Consider the following 17,333-nt stretch of genomic DNA (forward strand, 5'->3'; position numbering starts at 1 on the left):
GGACTGAGGAACATAGGCAGAAGGTCAGGGGATTCAGGAACATAGGCAGAAGGTCAGAGGGCTCAGAAACATAGCCAGAATTGCAGAGGAATCAGAAACATAGGCAGATCACCATGGGACGGCGACTCAGGAACATAGGCAGACGTTCAGGGGACTCAGGAGCATAGGCCGAAGGTCAGAGGAATCAGCAACATAGGCAGAAGGTCAGGGGACTCAAGGAACATAGGCAGAATGTCAGGGGACTCAAGGAACATAGGCAGAAAGTCAGAGGAATCAGAAACATAGGCAGAATTGCAGAGGAATCAGAAACATAGGCAGAAGGTCAGGGGACTCAGGAACATAGGCAGATGTTCAGGGGACACAGGAGCATAGGCCGAAGGTCAGAGGAATCAGCAACATAGGCAGAAGGTCAGGGGACTCAGGAACATAGGCAGAAGGACAGGGGACTCAGGAACATAGGCAGAAGGTCAGGGACTCAGGAACATAGGCAGAAGGACAGGGGACTCAGGAACATAGGCAGAAGGTCAGGGGACTCAGGAACATAGGCAGAAGGACAGGGGACTCAAGAAACATAGACAGAAGGTCAGAGGACTCAGAAACAAAGGCAGAAGGTCAGGGGACTCAGGAACATAGGCAGAAGGTCAGGGGATTCAGGAACATAGGCAGAAGGTCAGAGGAATCAGAAACATAGGCATATCACCATGGGACGGCGACTCAGGAACATAGGCAGACGTTCAGGGGACACAGGAGCATAGGCAGAAGGTCAGGGGATTCAGGAACATAGGCAGAAGGTCAGGGGACTCAGGAACATAGGCATAAGGTCAGGGGACGCAAGAAACATAGGCAGAAGGTCAGAGGACTCAGAAACATAGGGAGAAGGTCAGGGGACTCAGGAACATAGAAGGTCAGGGTACTCGGAAACATAGGCAGAAGGTCAGGGGACTCGGAAACATAGGCAGAAGGTCAAGGAACTCGGAAACATAGGCAAAAGGTCAGGGGACTCGGAAACATAGGCATAAGGTCAGGGGACGCAACGAACATAGGCAGAAGGTCAGAGGACTCGGAGTCATAGGCAGAAGGTCCGGGGATTCAGGAACATGGGCAGAAGGTCGGGGGACTCAAGGAACATAGGCAGAAGGTCAGGGGATTCAGGAACATAGGCAGCAGGTCAGACGACTCAGAAACATAGGCAGAATTGCATAGGAATCAGAAACATAGGCAAATCACCATGGGACGGCGACTCGGGAATATAGGCAGACATTCAGGGGATACAGGAGCCTATGCAGATGTTCAGTGAACTCGGGAACATAGGCAGATGTTCAGGGGACTCGGGAACATAGGCAGAAGGTCAGGGGACTCAAGGAACATAGGCAGAAAGTCAGAGGACTCAGAAACATAGGCAGAATTGCAGAGGAATCAGAAACATAGGCAGAAGGTCAGGGGACACAGGAGCATAGGCCGAAGGTCAGAGTAATCAGCAGCATAGGCAGAAGGTCAGGGGACTCAGAAACATAGGCATAAGGTCAGGGGACGCAAGGAACATAGGCAGAAGGTCAGAGGAATCAGAAACATAGGCAGATGTTCAGGGGACTCAGGAACATAGGCAGAAGGTCGGGGGACTCCAGGAACATAGGCAGAAGATCAGGTGACCGAGCAACATAGGCAGCAGTTCACAGGAATCTGGAACCTAAGCAGATGTTCAGAAGCCCTAGGTGCATAGAAAGATCTAATGGGATGCAGAAACATAGACAGAAGTTCAGGAATCTCTGGAACTTAGGCAGCCATTCATAGGAATCTGAAATGAAACATAGGCAGAAGTTCAGAGGAATCTGAAACATAGCAGAAGTTCAGAGGAATCTGAAACATAGGCAGATGTTCAGGGGACCCAGGAACATATGCAGATGTTCAGGTGACTCAGGAACATATGAAGATGTTCAGGGGACTCAGGAACATATGAAGATGTTCAGGGGTCTCAGGAACATAGGCAGAAGGTCAGGGGATTCAGGAACATAGGCAGAATTGCAGACGAATCGGAGACCTAGGCAGATCACCATGGGACGTGACTCAGGAACATAGGCAAGAGGTTCAGGGGGGTCAAGGAACATAGGCAGATGTTCAGGGGACTCAGGAACATATGCAGATGTTCAGGGGACTCGGACATAGGCAGAAGGTCAGGGGACTCAGGAACATAGACAGAAGGTCAGGGTACTCGGAAACATAGGCAGAAGGTCAGGGGACTCGGAAACATAGGCAGAAGGTCAAGGAACTCGGAAACCTAGGCAGAAGGTCAGGGGACTCGGAAACATAGGCAGAAGGTCAAGGAACTCAGAAATATAGGCAGAAAGTCAGGGGACTAGGGAACATAGGCAGAAGGTCAGGGGACTCGGAAACATAGGCATAAGGTCAGGGGACGGAAGGAACATAGGCAGAAGGTCAGAGGACTCAGAAACATAGGCAGAAGGTCCGGGGATTCAGGAACATGGGCAGAAGGTCAGAGGACTCAGAAACATAGGCAGAATTGCAGAGGAATCAGAAACATAGGCAGATGTTCAGGGGACTCGGGAACATAGGCAGAAGGTCGGGGGACTCAAGGAACATAGGCAGAAGGTCAGGGGATTCAGGAACATAGGCAGAAGGTCAGACGACTCAGAAACATAGGCAGACGTTCAGGGGACACAGGAGCATAAGCAGAAGGTCAGGGGATTCAGGAACATAGGCAGAAGGTCAGGGGACTCAGGAACATAGACAGAATTGCATAGGAATCAGAAACATAGGCAAATCACCATGGGACGGCGGCTCAGGAACATAGGCAGACATTCAGGGGATACAGGAGCCTATGCAGATGTTCAGGGAACTCAGGAACATAGGCAGATGTTCAGGGGACTCAAAGAACATAGGCAGAAAGTCAGAGGACTCAGAAACATAGGCAGAATTGCAGAGGAATCAGAAACATAGGCAGAAGGTCAGGGGACACAGGAGCATAGGCCGAAGGTCAGAGGAATCAGCAGCATAGGCAGAAGGTTAGTGTACTAAAGAACATAGGCAGAAGGTCAGGGGACTCAAGGAACATAGGCAGAAGTTCAAGGGACTCAGGAACATAGGCAGAATGTCAGGGGACTCAGGAACATAGGCAGATGTTCAGGGGACTCAAGGAACATAGGCATAAGTTCAAGGGACTCAGGAACATATGCAGATGTTCAGGGGACTCGAACATAGGCAGAAGGTCAGGGGACTCAGGAACAAAGAAGGTCAGGGTACTCGGAAACATAGGCAGAAGGTCAGGGGACTCGGAAACATAGGCAGAAGGTCAAGGAACTCGGGAACATAGGCAGAAGGTCAGGGGACTCGGAAACATAGGCATAATGTCAGGGGACGCAAGGAACATAGGCAGAAGGTCAGGCGACTCGGAAACATAGGCAGAAGGTCAGGGGACTCGGGAACATAGGCAGAAGGTCAAGGAACTCGGAAACATAGGCAGAAGGTCAGGGGACTAGGGAACATAGGCAGAAGGTCAGGGGACTCGGAAACATAGGCATAAGGTCAGGGGATTCACGGAACATAGGCAGAAGGTAAGAGGACTCAGAAACATAGGCAGAAGGTCTGGGGATTCGGGAACATGGGCAGAAGGTCAGAGGACTCAGAAACATAGGCAGAATTTCAGAGGAATCAGAAACATAGGCAGATCCACATGGGACGGCGACTCGTGAACATAGGCAGACGTTCAGGGGACACAGGAGCATAGGCCGAAGGTCAGAGGAATAAGCAACATAGGCAGAAGGTCAGGGAACTCAGGAACATATGCAGATGTTCAGGGCACTCAGGAACATAGGCAGAAGGTCAGGGGACTCAAGAAACGTAGGGAGAAGGTCAGGGGATTCAGGAACATACACAGAAGGCCAGGGTACTCGGAAACATAGGCAGAAGGTCAGGGGACTCGGAAACATAGGCAGAAGGTCAAGGAACTCGGAAACATAGGCATAAGGGCAGGGGACTAGGGAACATAGGCAGAAGGTCAGGGGACTCGGAAACATAGGCATAATGTCAGGGGACGCAAGGAACATAGGCAGAAGGTCAGAGGATTCAGGAACATGGGCAGAAGGTCAGGGGACACAGGAGCATAGGCCGAAGGTCAGAGGAATCAGCAGCATAGGCAGAAGTTTAGGGGACTCGGGAACATAGGCAGAAGGTCAGGGGACTCGGGAACAAAGAAGGTCAGGGTACTCGGAAACATAGGCAGATGTTCAGGGGACTCAAGGAACATAGGCAGAAGTTCAAGGGACTCGGGAACATATGCAGAAGGTCAGGGGACTCAGGAACATAGACAGAAAGTCAGGGGACTCAGGAACATAGACAGAAGGTCAGGGTACTCGGAAACATAGGCAGAAGGTCAGGGGACTCAGGAACATAGGCAGAATGTCAGGGGACTCAGGAACATAGGCAGATGTTCAGGGGACTCAAGGAACATAGGCATAAGTTCAAGGGACTCAGGAACATATGCAGATGTTCAGGGGACTCGAACATAGGCAGAAGGTCAGGGGACTCAGGAACAAAGAAGGTCAGGGTACTCGGAAACATAGGCAGAAGGTCAGGGGACTCGGAAACATAGGCAGAAGGTCAAGGAACTCGGGAACATAGGCAGAAGGTCAGGGGACTCGGAAACATAGGCATAATGTCAGGGGACGCAAGGAACATAGGCAGAAGGTCAGGCGACTCGGAAACATAGGCAGAAGGTCAGGGGACTCGGGAACATAGGCAGAAGGTCAAGGAACTCGGAAACATAGGCAGAAGGTCAGGGGACTAGGGAACATAGGCAGAAGGTCAGGGGACTCGGAAACATAGGCATAAGGTCAGGGGATTCACGGAACATAGGCAGAAGGTAAGAGGACTCAGAAACATAGGCAGAAGGTCTGGGGATTCGGGAACATGGGCAGAATTTCAGAGGAATCAGAAACATAGGCAGATCCACATGGGACGGCGACTCGTGAACATAGGCAGACGTTCAGGGGACACAGGAGCATAGGCCGAAGGTCAGAGGAATAAGCAACATAGGCAGAAGGTCAGGGAACTCAGGAACATATGCAGATGTTCAGGGCACTCAGGAACATAGGCAGAAGGTCAGGGGACTCAAGAAACATAGGGAGAAGGTCAGGGGATTCAGGAACATAGGCAGAAGGTCAGAGGACTCAGAAACATAGGCAGAATTACAGAGGAATCATAAACATAGGCAAATCACCATGGGACGGCGACTCGGGAACATAGGCAGACATTCAGGGGACACAGGAGCATATGCAGATGTTCAGGGAACTCAGGAACATAGGCAGATGTTCAGGGGACTCAGGAACATAGGCAGAAGGTCAGGGGACTCAAGGAACATAGGCAGAAAGTCAGAGGACTCAGAAACATAGGCAGAATTGCAGAGGAATCAGAAACATAGGCAGAAGGTCAGGGGACACAGGAGCATAGGCCGAAGGTCAGAGGAATCAGCAGCATAGGCAGAAGGTTAGGGGACTCAGGAACATAGGCAGAAGGTCAGGGGATTCAGGAACATAGGCAGAAGGTCAGGGAACTCAGGAACATAGGCAGGAGATCAGGGGACTCTGGGACATATGCAGATGTTCAGGGGACTCAGGAAAATAGGCAGGAGGTCATGGGATTCAGGAACATAGGCAGAAGGTCAGGGGACTCAGGAACATAGCAGAAGGTCAGGGGACTCAGGAACATAGCAGAAGGTCAGGGGACTCAGGAACATAGGCAGAAGGTCAGGGAACTCAGGAACATAGCAGAAGGTCAGGGGACTCAGGAACATAGCAGAAGGTCAGGGGACTCAGGAACATAGGCAGAAGGTCAGGGGACTCAGGAACATAGGCAGAAGGTCAGGGAACTCAGGAACATAGGCAGAAGATCAGGGGACTCTGGAACATATGCAGATGTTCAGGGGACTCAGGAAAATAGGCAGAAGGTCAGGGGATTCAGGAACATAGGCAGAAGGTCAGAGGAATCCGAAACATAGGCAGATCACCATGGGACGGCGACTCAGGAACATAGGCAGACGTTCAGGGGACACAGGAGCATAGGCAGACGTTCAGGGGACTCAGGACCATAGGCAGAAGGTCAGGGGACTCAGGAACATAGGCAGAAGGTCAGGGGACTCAGGAACATAGGAAGATCATCACGGGACTTCGGAACATATGCAGATGTTCAGGGGACACAGGAGCATAGGCCGAAGGTCAGAGGAATCAGCAGCATAGGCAGAAGGTTAGGGGACTCAGGAACATAGGCAGAAGGTCAGAGGACTCGGGAACATAGGCAGAAGGTCAGGGGACTTAGGAACATAGGCAGAAGGTCAGGGGACTCAGGAACATATGCAGATGTTCAGGGGACTCAGGAACATATGCAGATGTTCAGGGGACTCAGGAACATAGGCAGATGTTCAGGGGACTCAGGAGCATAGGCAGAAGGCCAGGGGACTCAGGAACATAGGCAGAAGGTCAGGGGACTCAGGAACATAGGCAGAAGGTCAGGGGACTCAGGAACATAGGCAGATCATCAGGGGACTCAGGAACATAGGCAGATCATCAGGGAACTCTGGAACATATGCAGATGTTCAGGGGACTCAGGAACATAGGCAGAAGGCCAGGGGACTCAAGGAACATAGGCAGAATTGCAGAGGAATCAAAACCGGCAGAAGGCCAGGGGACTGAGGAACATAGGCAGAAGGTCAGAGGGCTCAGAAACATAGCCAGAATTGCAGAGGAATCAGAAACATAGGCAGATCACCATGGGACGGCGACTCAGGAACATAGGCAGATGTTCAGGGGACTCAGGAGCATAGGCCGAAGGTCAGAGGAATCAGCAACATAGGCAGAAGGTCAGGGGACTCAAGGAACATAGGCAGAATGTCAGGGGACTCAAGGAACATAGGCAGAAAGTCAGAGGAATCAGAAACATAGGCAGAATTGCAGAGGAATCAGAAACATAGGCAGAAGGTCAGGGGACTCGGGAACATAGGCAGATGTTCAGGGGACACAGGAGCATAGGCCGAAGGTCAGAGGAATCAGCAACATAGGCCGAAGGTCAGAGGAATCAGCAACATAGGCAGAAGGTCAGGGGACTCAGGAACATATGCAGATGTTCAGGGGACTCAGGAACATAGGCAGAAGGACAGGGGACTCAGGAACATAGGCAGAAGGTCAGGGGACTCAGGAACATAGGCAGAAGGACAGGGGACTCAAGAAACATAGACAGAAGGTCAGAGGACTCAGAAACAAAGGCAGAAGGTCAGGGGACTCAGGAACATAGGCAGAAGGTCAGGGGACTCAGGAACATAGGCAGAAGGTTAGGGGATTCAGGAACATAGGCAGAAGGTCAGAGGAATCAGAAACATAGGCATATCACCATGGGACGGCGACTCAGGAACATAGGCAGACGTTCAGGGGACACAGGAGCATAGGCAGAAGGTCAGGGGATTCAGGAACATAGGCAGAAGGTCAGGGGACTCAGGAATATAGACAGAATTGCAGAGGAATCCGAAACATAGGCATATCACCATGGGACGGCGACTCAGGAACATAGGCAGACGTTCAGGGGACACAGGAGCATAGGCAGAAGGTCAGGGGACTCAGCAACATAGGCAGAAGGTCAGGGGACTCAGGAACATAGTATTACGCTCCGACGGCTCGGTTCTCGTCAGCCTCCCTTGGCAGTTACACCGGCTTACACCGTCCAGGGAAAGACATCGTTGTGGCAGCGTTATTGGTTTCCATGGAGACTGTATGGACGTCGGTATCAGTATCGACCGCGTCAGCTGACACGTGCATTACGCACTACGTGTACACCGATGCCCCGCCCTTTGCCTTCTTAATCTGGTTCCGCTCGGGGCTCGGTGCTGCTAATTGTAGTCTACACATACTCTTACGTGTTTAGCCCTCAAGCTAATTCCTTCTTCATTCCTTCCAACTTAGAATTCCTGTTTTTCGACCTTACCTTCCACTTTGGACTGTTCATGGATTGCCCAGCTGATTTTGGTTCTACACGCTGTTACGACTCGGAACGTTTCCTGGATTGCCTACGGCTGTCAAAAGTCGTTTTCCTATGCTTTGTAGCTTTTTGGTTCCTTCCATAAGCGCTACATTAAAACAATCACCGTCTGACACTAGTTGCTTAAGACTGTCTACTCCCGTTGTGAAGAAATTACCCTCCTTGGACATTATACTGGATTTGTATTTTTACATTGCAAGTGCAGTTCAGGACGCTTTCCAGTTACCTGCACCAACCCGTATCTAGTGCGTCCTTCGTGCCGTTCGGGTGTTTCCTTCCTAACTAACCTTCCTGTTTATGATTTTCTCCTGTCGTGTCCTTGGAACTAGATTTCCCTCTTGGCTCCTCCACAATCTCCTTCCAGGTCAGTTGTGCATTCCCTAGGGGTTACAGGGGATTTGTTTACTCAGTAGTTAGTTCCTTATTGTCCTTTGCATTGTTCTTTTAGGCTCTGTATCTGCTCTGCTATTCCAACCAACTTATTAATCAGGGTAGCTGAGGTTGAGACTGGTTGATCTGAGAGTTTCACCACTTCAGCCCTCCGAATCTTGGTGTGGTGAGTAACACATAGGCAGAAAGTCTGAGGACTCAGAAACATAGGCAGAATTGCAGAGGAATCAGAAACATAGGCAGAAGGTCAGGGGACTCAGGAACATAGGCAGAAGGTCAGTGGACTCAGGAACATAGGCAGAAATCAGGGGACTCCGGAACATATGCAGATGTTCAGAGGACTCAGGGACATAGGCAGAAGGTCAGGGGATTCAGGAACATAGGCAGAAGGTCAGGGGACTCAGGAACATAGGCAGAAGGTCAGGGGACTCAGGAACATATGCAGATGTTCAGGGGACTCAGGAACATATGCAGATGTTCAGGGGACTCAGGAACATAGGCAGATGTTCAGGGGACTCAGGAACATAGGCAGATGTTCAGGGGACTCAGAAACATAGGCAGAAGGTCAGGGGACTCGGAAACATAGGCAGAAGGTCAGGGGACTCGAGGAACATAGGCAAGAGGTTCAGGGGACTCAAGGAACATAGGCAGATGTTCAGGGGACTCAAGGAACATAGGCAGATGTTCAGGGGACTCAAGGAACATAGGCAGCAGCCCTGCTGCGATTGCTCTGGTAATCCCATTCTGTCTTTTTCCTTGGTATTACCTCACTTACTGATTACTTGACCTTTTGAAGTTATTTTTGAATTACGGATTGCTACTGGATTTTCCCCGATGCTTGCTGTTCACCTGGTTTATTTTTTACTTGTTGCCTGTTTTCTTGGACTTGTTATGGGTGACCCTCTGGTCCCTCAGAGTGCTTTGAACTTTGGACGCCTTGCAGTTGTTATTGCCTCTTTGCTTTCCCTCAGTGCGTCCTCGTTCCGTTCGGGTGTCAGGTTCCCAACTAACCAAATTAACTACCCCCCCTTTTTCCCTACCTCCCTAAAACCTTTTGAAAGTTTGTCTACAACCCTAATCTGGACGTTCTATCAAAGAATATTTGCTATAAACCCTTTTGTACCACCTATACCTGCTCTTCCCTTTGATCACTATGGACTGCACCTCAGGTTAGTCTGGCATTCATTACCCTTTCTTAGATATGTATACTTGTTGGGGTTCTACACTAATACTCACCTTCATTTCCAATGAGGCTGGTTAATACGGGGTGGTATTTTTGCTCTTCCAGGTGAACCACCGTCCTGTCCATATCCGATTGGCTTGGACAGGGCGGTTTTTTACACGGAAGGGCGCCCTCCTTTTAGGAGGCCCGGACTGGGCCAAAGAAATATGATTTGGACCGCTTACAATGAACTCTCAAGTATACCGGGTTACATGAGTACTTTACAACCATGGAGCCTTTGCACCAGCACCTTTTGAACTCTAAGACACATAAGGGTAAAGCGCTGCCTCTATGCTGACCAGAAGGAACCATGCAAGGCGCTCCTTCTCCCTGATCCAGTGGGACCAGTGGGTACATTTTGCTGGAGGTGTTGTTTGTGCTGCTCCATCTTCCAGCGCTCGTCTGTGTTGCTTAACCTGGAATCGAGTGCTGCATCCTTCTCGCCTGCCTGCTGCTGCCTCTGGTAGGCCTTTGGTTCTAGGAGCAAACCTTGTAGGAGCATGCTGCTACCATCCTCTCTAGCTGGGGGTCACTATTGCCCTTTCTCTTATTTCCACTTCCTGAGCTGCCGTTTCTTCATCATGGCGTCTCTGATTCCTGCCGGTCTGTCCCTCTGAGGTCAGTGTACAATAGACCAGACCCAAAGAGACATCCAATGAGAACGGCCAGGCACCACTAGTTCTAGATCGGGGGTGCAACAATGTCCTGGAAATTAGCAAAGTTGGGGTACTATCAGGTTTTTCTAATGGTTGGGCCAGCAGAGTATGACTCGAAGTAGAAAGGCAGGGGGGAGTGACTATCTAAGTATGGTCCCTACTACACAAGCAATCTAGAAGTATCATTGGAGAGGGACATCCCTTTACCCCCTGCATACCTGGATCCTGTTGAAGGACCCATTGCTTGCATATGTGCTTACGATAATGTCCAATGTGTTTGTCAAGGATTCAAAGAAAGGCAAGAACAGAGTAAAGCATATTCGTTTATAAAACACTTTCAGCTATCACATGTGAAGGATGAGAAAAGGCAGGCATTTCAACCAGTCATCCCCCCCGCCCCCCGCTTATTGGAATTTGGCCTCCATTTAGTACATTTAACTCAAAGAGCAGATGAACTAGAGCATAACTGATCACACACTTCAGATAAAGCAACTGATCATTTCAAAGCAAAGAACTATGATCTGGAGAAATCCACACGTGCTGTAACTTAATATAATGGGATACCAGGAAGAGAAGATGGGAATGGCTGCAGGAAATGCAAGTTAAAACCTCCATCTGAAACATTCAGTAAAGTAGGGCAGTGGGAGTGGGCCAGCCTTGGACAGCTTGCACAAGGGCAGTGGGAGTGAGCTGGCCTTGGACAGCGTGCACAAGGGCCGTGGAAGTGGGCCAGCCTTGGACAGCGTGCACAAGGGCAGTGGGAGTGGGCTGGCTTTGGACAGCGTGCACAAGGGCAGTGGACGTGGGCCTGCCAGACAGCCTTGGACAGCATGCACAAGGACAGTGGGAGTGGGCGTGGTCTAACCTTGGAGAGTGTTCACAAGGGCGGTGGGAGTGGGCTGGTCTTGGACAGCGCGCACAAGGGGAGTGGGCCGGCCTTGGACAGCGTGCACAGGGGCAGTGGGAGTGGGCCGGCCTTGGACAGCGTGCACAGGGGCATTGAGCCAGCTTTGGACAGCATTCACAAGGGCAGTGGAAGTGGGCTGACCTTGGACATCGTACAGAAGGGCAGTGGAAGTGGGCCAGCCTTGGGCAGCATGAAGGGGAGTGGGCCGGCCTTGGACAGCGTACAGAAGGGCAGTGGAAGTGGGCCAGCCTTGGGCAGCATGCACCAGGGCAGTGGGAGTGGGCCGGCCTTGGACACCGTACAGAAGGGCAGTGAAAGTGGGCCAGCCTTGGGCAGAATGCAGAAGGGGAGTGGGCGTGGCCCAGCCTTGGAGAGTGTGCACAAGGGCAGTGGGAGTGGGCCAGCCTTGGACAGCATGCACAAGGGGAGTGGGCCAGCCTTGGACACCATGCACAATGGCAGTGGGAGTGGGCCAACCTTGGACAGCATGAACAAGGGCAGTGGGAGTGGGCCAACATTGGACAGCATGCACAAGGGCAGTGGGAGTTGGCTGGCCTTGGACAGTGGGAGCTTGCCAGCCTTGGACAGCTGCACAAGGGCAGTAGGAGTGGGCCAGCCTTGGACAACGTGCACAAGGGCAGTGGGGCGGGGCTGGACTGGCCTTGGACAGCGTGCACAAGGGCAGTGGGAACTAGCCAGCCTTGGACAGCGTGCACAAGGGCAGTGGGAACTAGCCAGCCTTGGACAGTGTGCACAAGGAAAGTGGGAGTGGGCCAGCCTTGGACATTGTGCACAAGGGCAGTGAGAGTATGCCGGCCTTGAAAAGCATGCATAAGGATTGTGTGAGCTGGCCAGCCTTGCACAGCATGTACAGTAGGAGTGAGCTGGTCTTGGACAGCGTGTACAAGGGGAGTGGGCCGGCCTTGGACAGTGTGCACAAAGGGAATTGGAATGGGCAGACTTCTACAGTGTGCATACAGGGTGTTATGTGTGACCCTCCTATGTGTATTATTGCCCTTTTTAGATGTGGGTCCCTCCCAATGTGTAATGCCATTTTAAGATGGGACATTACTGCGTCTTGGCCCAAGCTAATAAAAGGGGCAACTGCAGTAACGTGCATCAGAACGACTGCAGACTCCAACTATGGAACTCCTGTTGTCTCCATCTCTCACTTTGGGCCTGCAAGCCTCTGTCCTGTGATCACGGTACTGCAACCCTGGCCTGCAGGCCCACACCGTGCGATCATGGTCCTGCAGCCCTGGCCTGCATGCCCACACCGTGCGATCATGGTCTTGCAGTCCTGGCCTGCAGGCCCACACAGTGCGATCATGGTCCTGCAGCCCTGGCCTGCATGCCCACACCGTGCGATCATGGTCTTGCAGCCCTGGCCTGCAGGCCCACACCGTGCGATCATGGTTTTGTACCCCTGACCTGCAGGCCCACACCGTGTGATCATGGTCCTGCAGCCCTGGCCTGCATGCCCACACCGTGCGATCATGATCTTGCAGCCCTGGTCTGCGTGCCCACACCGTGCGATCATGATCTTGCAGCCCTGACTTGCAGGCCCACACTGTTCGATCATGGTCCTGCAGCCCTGGCCTGCATGCCCACACCGTGCGATCATGGTCTTGCAGCCCTGGCCTGCATGCCCACACCGTGCGATCATGATCTTGCAGCCCTGGTCTGCGTGCCCACACCGTGCGATCATGATCTTGCAGCCCTGACTTGCAGGCCCACACAGTGCGATCATGGTCCTGCAGCCCTGGCCTGCATGCCCACACAGTGCGATCATGGTCTTGCAGCCCTGGCCTGCATGCCCACACAGTGCGATCATGGTCTTGCAGCCCTGGCCTGCAGGCCCACACCGTGCGATCATGGTTTTGTACCCCTGACCTGCAGGCCCACACCGTGTGATCATGGTCCTGCAGCCCTGGCCTGCATGCCCACACCGTGCGATCATGATCTTGCAGCCCTGGTCTGCGTGCCCACACCGTGCGATCATGATCTTGCAGCCCTGACTTGCAGGCCCACACTGTGCGATCATGGTCCTGCAGCCCTGGCCTGCATGCCCACAGAGTGTGATCATGGTCTTGCAGCCCTGGCCTGCTGGCCCACACTGGGGGATCATGGTCGTGTAGCCCTGGCCTGCAAGCCCACACCATGTGATCACGGTCCTGCAGGTCCCTGCTGGTCTGGGTCCACCAGACTAGCATGGTGCCCTGGGTCCTGCCCAGACACCCGCCATCCCGGATACTGCTGGCATCCAAGGCGCTCCAACACCCAGGCTGTTTTCCCACAGCCTCACAGGGTCCTATCCTGCAACCAAGTAAGTCCGGGTGACCCCAGCACACCGACATGGTGCTGGGCCCACAATACAGGGGTACATTAAAAAAAAAAAACCTCTCCATACTTAGTGAAGACCAATGCAAGTCTTCTATAGAAATTAGGTATTGAAAGAGCAGGCAATGTCATTATGCAGACTGAATACCCCCTTGCTAGCTGTGTGCCAGAACCTATGCTGACCTAGCGTTATACTCACCTCCCAGTCTCCCCTGTCTCGCTTTCTGCCTCTCTCGGTCACACTCGCTGTTGCTGTCTCTCTCTGTGGTTGAGAAGCACGTTCTTAGGTGCTCTCTCTCGCTCTCTCTAAGAGCGGTCTCGTGTGCTCTCCCGCCCCCACTGTACGAAAAGAAGTAGTGGAACTATGTTCCCTGCTGGCCTGCACCCACTCCCCACAAATCCCATCACCACGCCCCCTCCCACATACAATACACACCCCCAAACACTTGCACCTGCTGTTTAAGAGAACGTCCAGCAAGTTTCAACATCTTACTTTTATTTTAAAACGAAACCATTCCGGAATGGTTTCTTTTTTAAATAAAAGTATAGGAGCTGTAAAAGGTCGCACCACTTCCGCTCACTTCGACCACTGCCCCCACCCCCTCTTCCTGTCAGCGCAGTCTGTTTCACTCTCCTTGTCTGCAGCAGTGCGGTCTCTTTACCTTTTCCTCACGTACACTCGGATTCACGGAACAGTGCAAAGTATCTTTTCACTGCAAACGTACACTTTGCACTGCTCCACGAATCAGGGTTGAGCAGTGCAAAGTGTATTTTTGCAGTTTGTGCCTTGCAAAACATTCCATGAAGCAGGCCCTTAGTGTAGTCTGTGCAGCCTGGCACAAGTGCACTCTCTCTGTCAGAGCAGGAGGGACAGGTATAAAACCTGACTGTGTATCCCTCCCTCCCCCTGAGAGGGGTGGTGGGGGGAGGGGGGAGTGTTCCTCTCGATATCTCTCTTTTTCTCACTTCTTCCTCTGTATGTGTCGTCCTCCCTCTCTCGCCCTCCCTCTGTGTGGTTCTTTCTCCTTCTCATCCCTTTTTTCCAGTTTGCCTCTCCCTCTCTCCCTTCTCTCTCTCATTCACTCTCCCTCTTTTCTTTTCTCTCTCATTCACTCTCCCTCGTTCTCTCTTCCTCTCTCTTCTTCTTTCTCATTCACTGGCCCTCTCTCTTCTCTCTCTTGTTCACTCTCCCTCTCTCCTTCTCTCTCTTGTTCACTCTCCCTCTCATTCACTATCCCTCTCTCTTCTCTCTCTGGTGCACTCCCCCTCTCTTCTCTCTCGTGTTTACTCTTCCTCTCTTTCGTTCACTCTCCCTCTCTTCTCTCTTGTGTTTACTCTTCCTCTCTTTCGTTCACTCTCCCTCTCTTCTCTCTCGTGTTTACTCTCCCCTCTTTCGTTCACTCTCCCTCTCTCCTGTTCACTTTCCGTTTCTCTTCTCTCTGTTCTAGCTCCCTCTCTCTTCTCTCTAGTACACCCCTTCTCTATTCTTATCCCTCTCGTTGACCCCCTCTCTCTTCTTCTCTTGTTCACTCTCCCTCTCTGTCATTCATTCTGCCCTCTCTCTTCTTCTCTCTCGTTCACTCTCCTCCTTTCTCTCTTGTTCACCCTCACTCTCTCTCTCGTTTAACTCTTCCTCTGTCTTCTTCTCCCTCTTGTTGACTCTCACTTCTTTACTCTTCGTCTCTCTTCTTCTCTCTCGTTCACTCCCTCCCTCTTCCCCCTCTCATTTACTCCCTCTCTCTTCTCTCTCTCTCCCCTTCATTCTCCCATCCCTCTCTCTTCTTTTCTCTCTCTCGTTCACTCTCCCTCTCTTGTTCACTCTACCTCTCTTTTCTTCTTGCTCGTTCACGCTGCCTCTCTTCTGCTCTCTTTCGTTTACTCCCCCTCCCTATTCTTCTGTCTTTCACTCTCTTCTTCTCTCTCTCATTCACTCTCCTCTTTTCTTCTCTCTCTCTCGTTCACTCTCCCTCTCTCTTCTTCTCTCTCTCATTCACTCACCCACTCTTCTTCTCTCTCACTCTCTTCTTCTCCCTCTCGTTCACTCTCCCTCTTTTCTTCTCTCTCGTTCACTCTCCCTCATTTACTCTCCCTCTCTCTCATTCACTCTCCCTTCTTCTCGTTCACTAGCCCTCTGTTCTCTCTCCTTCCCCCTCCCTCTATCCTTTTCTCTCTTGTTCACTCTCCCTCTTTTCTTTTCACTCGTTCCCTCTTTCACTCTCTTCTTCTTTCAGTCACTCACCCTCTCTTCTTCTCTCTCTTGTTCTCTCTCCCCCTTCTTCTCTCTTGTTCACTCTCCCTCTCTCTTCTTCTCTCATTCACTCTCTTCTTCTCTCATTCACTCGTTCTCTCTGCCCACCTTGTACGCATTCAAGTGTGATGTGAATTTTTTATAGGGGCTGCAAACCTGATCAGGACCCTGCTCTGGTGCAACACTGCGTTGGACACAGAGTCTCAGAAGTGAGAGAGCCATAGAGTGACCCACCCATCCCCACTCAAACTCCATCTTGGAAAGGGCTTTGTGGAAGCTTCATTCATGAGCCAGTCTTGGGAAGCCGAGGGGGTCATTGAATAACACACCTCGCCCATAGAGCTCTGAAAATCGTAGATGCATTGAGCCCAACTCTTGAGCGAAGTGCAGCCTCCCCTCCCCACCCTCACTCCATTAAAAAAGATTGAAGAAGAGTAATGTCTCAAAGCCTACAATACTAAGGTGTTATATTCGGCTTTGGGTTGTGGGGGACAACATGTGGTTGCTTGTCACATAATTTAAAGATAAATGCACACAGCGACAGATGACCTCCGCTAACACCCGCACAATATGTTTCTTCTATCATAGTGGTAGCTGACTCAGATACATTTATAACCAGGGGTTATTGTTGATACTAAATCCTGGTCAACGATTTAATTTTCATGTCTTGCTCGTGCAGCATTTATCTCCTGGGTAACCAGCGCACGCCTCCCCAGGTCAGTGCTTTCTTTGGCTTGTTTACCACAGCAACGCCACAGATAACACTTACTTCTGTGTCCATTGATCTATAGATGTTTCATACACTAGCTGTAGCCCGCGTTAGATTTCAGTTACCCTGTTACAAATGCAGCATTACGTATGCTTTACATATAGGCTCCACTTTGAATCTGGAAAATGACATTCCCCAAATGTGTGATCATGGACAAATCTTGCCTCCCTCTGTGCCTCAGTTCTTATATCTGGCAGAGTCGGTTGCAGAGTCTTTTGGTCTGCAATAGAGAAGGTTCTCCTTGTTTCACTGCTGATGACTTCATTCACCTTGGACTGTTCTAGTCCTCGTTCTATTGTTATCACCTACAAACTCAAAAACCCCAGAACACCGTGGAGTCGGCTGCAGAGTCTTTTGGTCTTTGGGCTCCGCGGCACCGCCCACGGCCCCCTCGAACCTGCCATTGATATTATGTGACTACATCGGAACGTCCCCTTGTGTGTCCCCCCCTCCTCACAGTCCCTAGCCCACCGAAGAAGCTGTGCTCCTCCCCCACAAGAATCCCCACACCAGAACTCGACTCACTGAGGAGTCCCCGGCCAACCACCCGGAGCTGCCCACTTGCAGCACCTGTGGGAGTGGTGTGTTGCCGTGGCACTGCCATCTGCCAACCATCGGCCCAGCACAGCTGATTCCCTGAGGCTGCTTGCCGGCACCTCTAGCACTTCTACAGCGCCCGTGGGAAAGTCGTTCCACCGCAGTGCTGCCCTCAGAACAAGCTGACTCCCTGAGCCTGCCCGCCGGCACCTCCAACTCTTCAGCAG

This window comes from Ambystoma mexicanum, chromosome 13, assembly GCF_040938575.1.
Source record: "Ambystoma mexicanum isolate Mex_15411 chromosome 13, UKY_AmexF1_1, whole genome shotgun sequence".
Lineage (NCBI taxonomy): Eukaryota > Metazoa > Chordata > Amphibia > Caudata > Ambystomatidae > Ambystoma > Ambystoma mexicanum.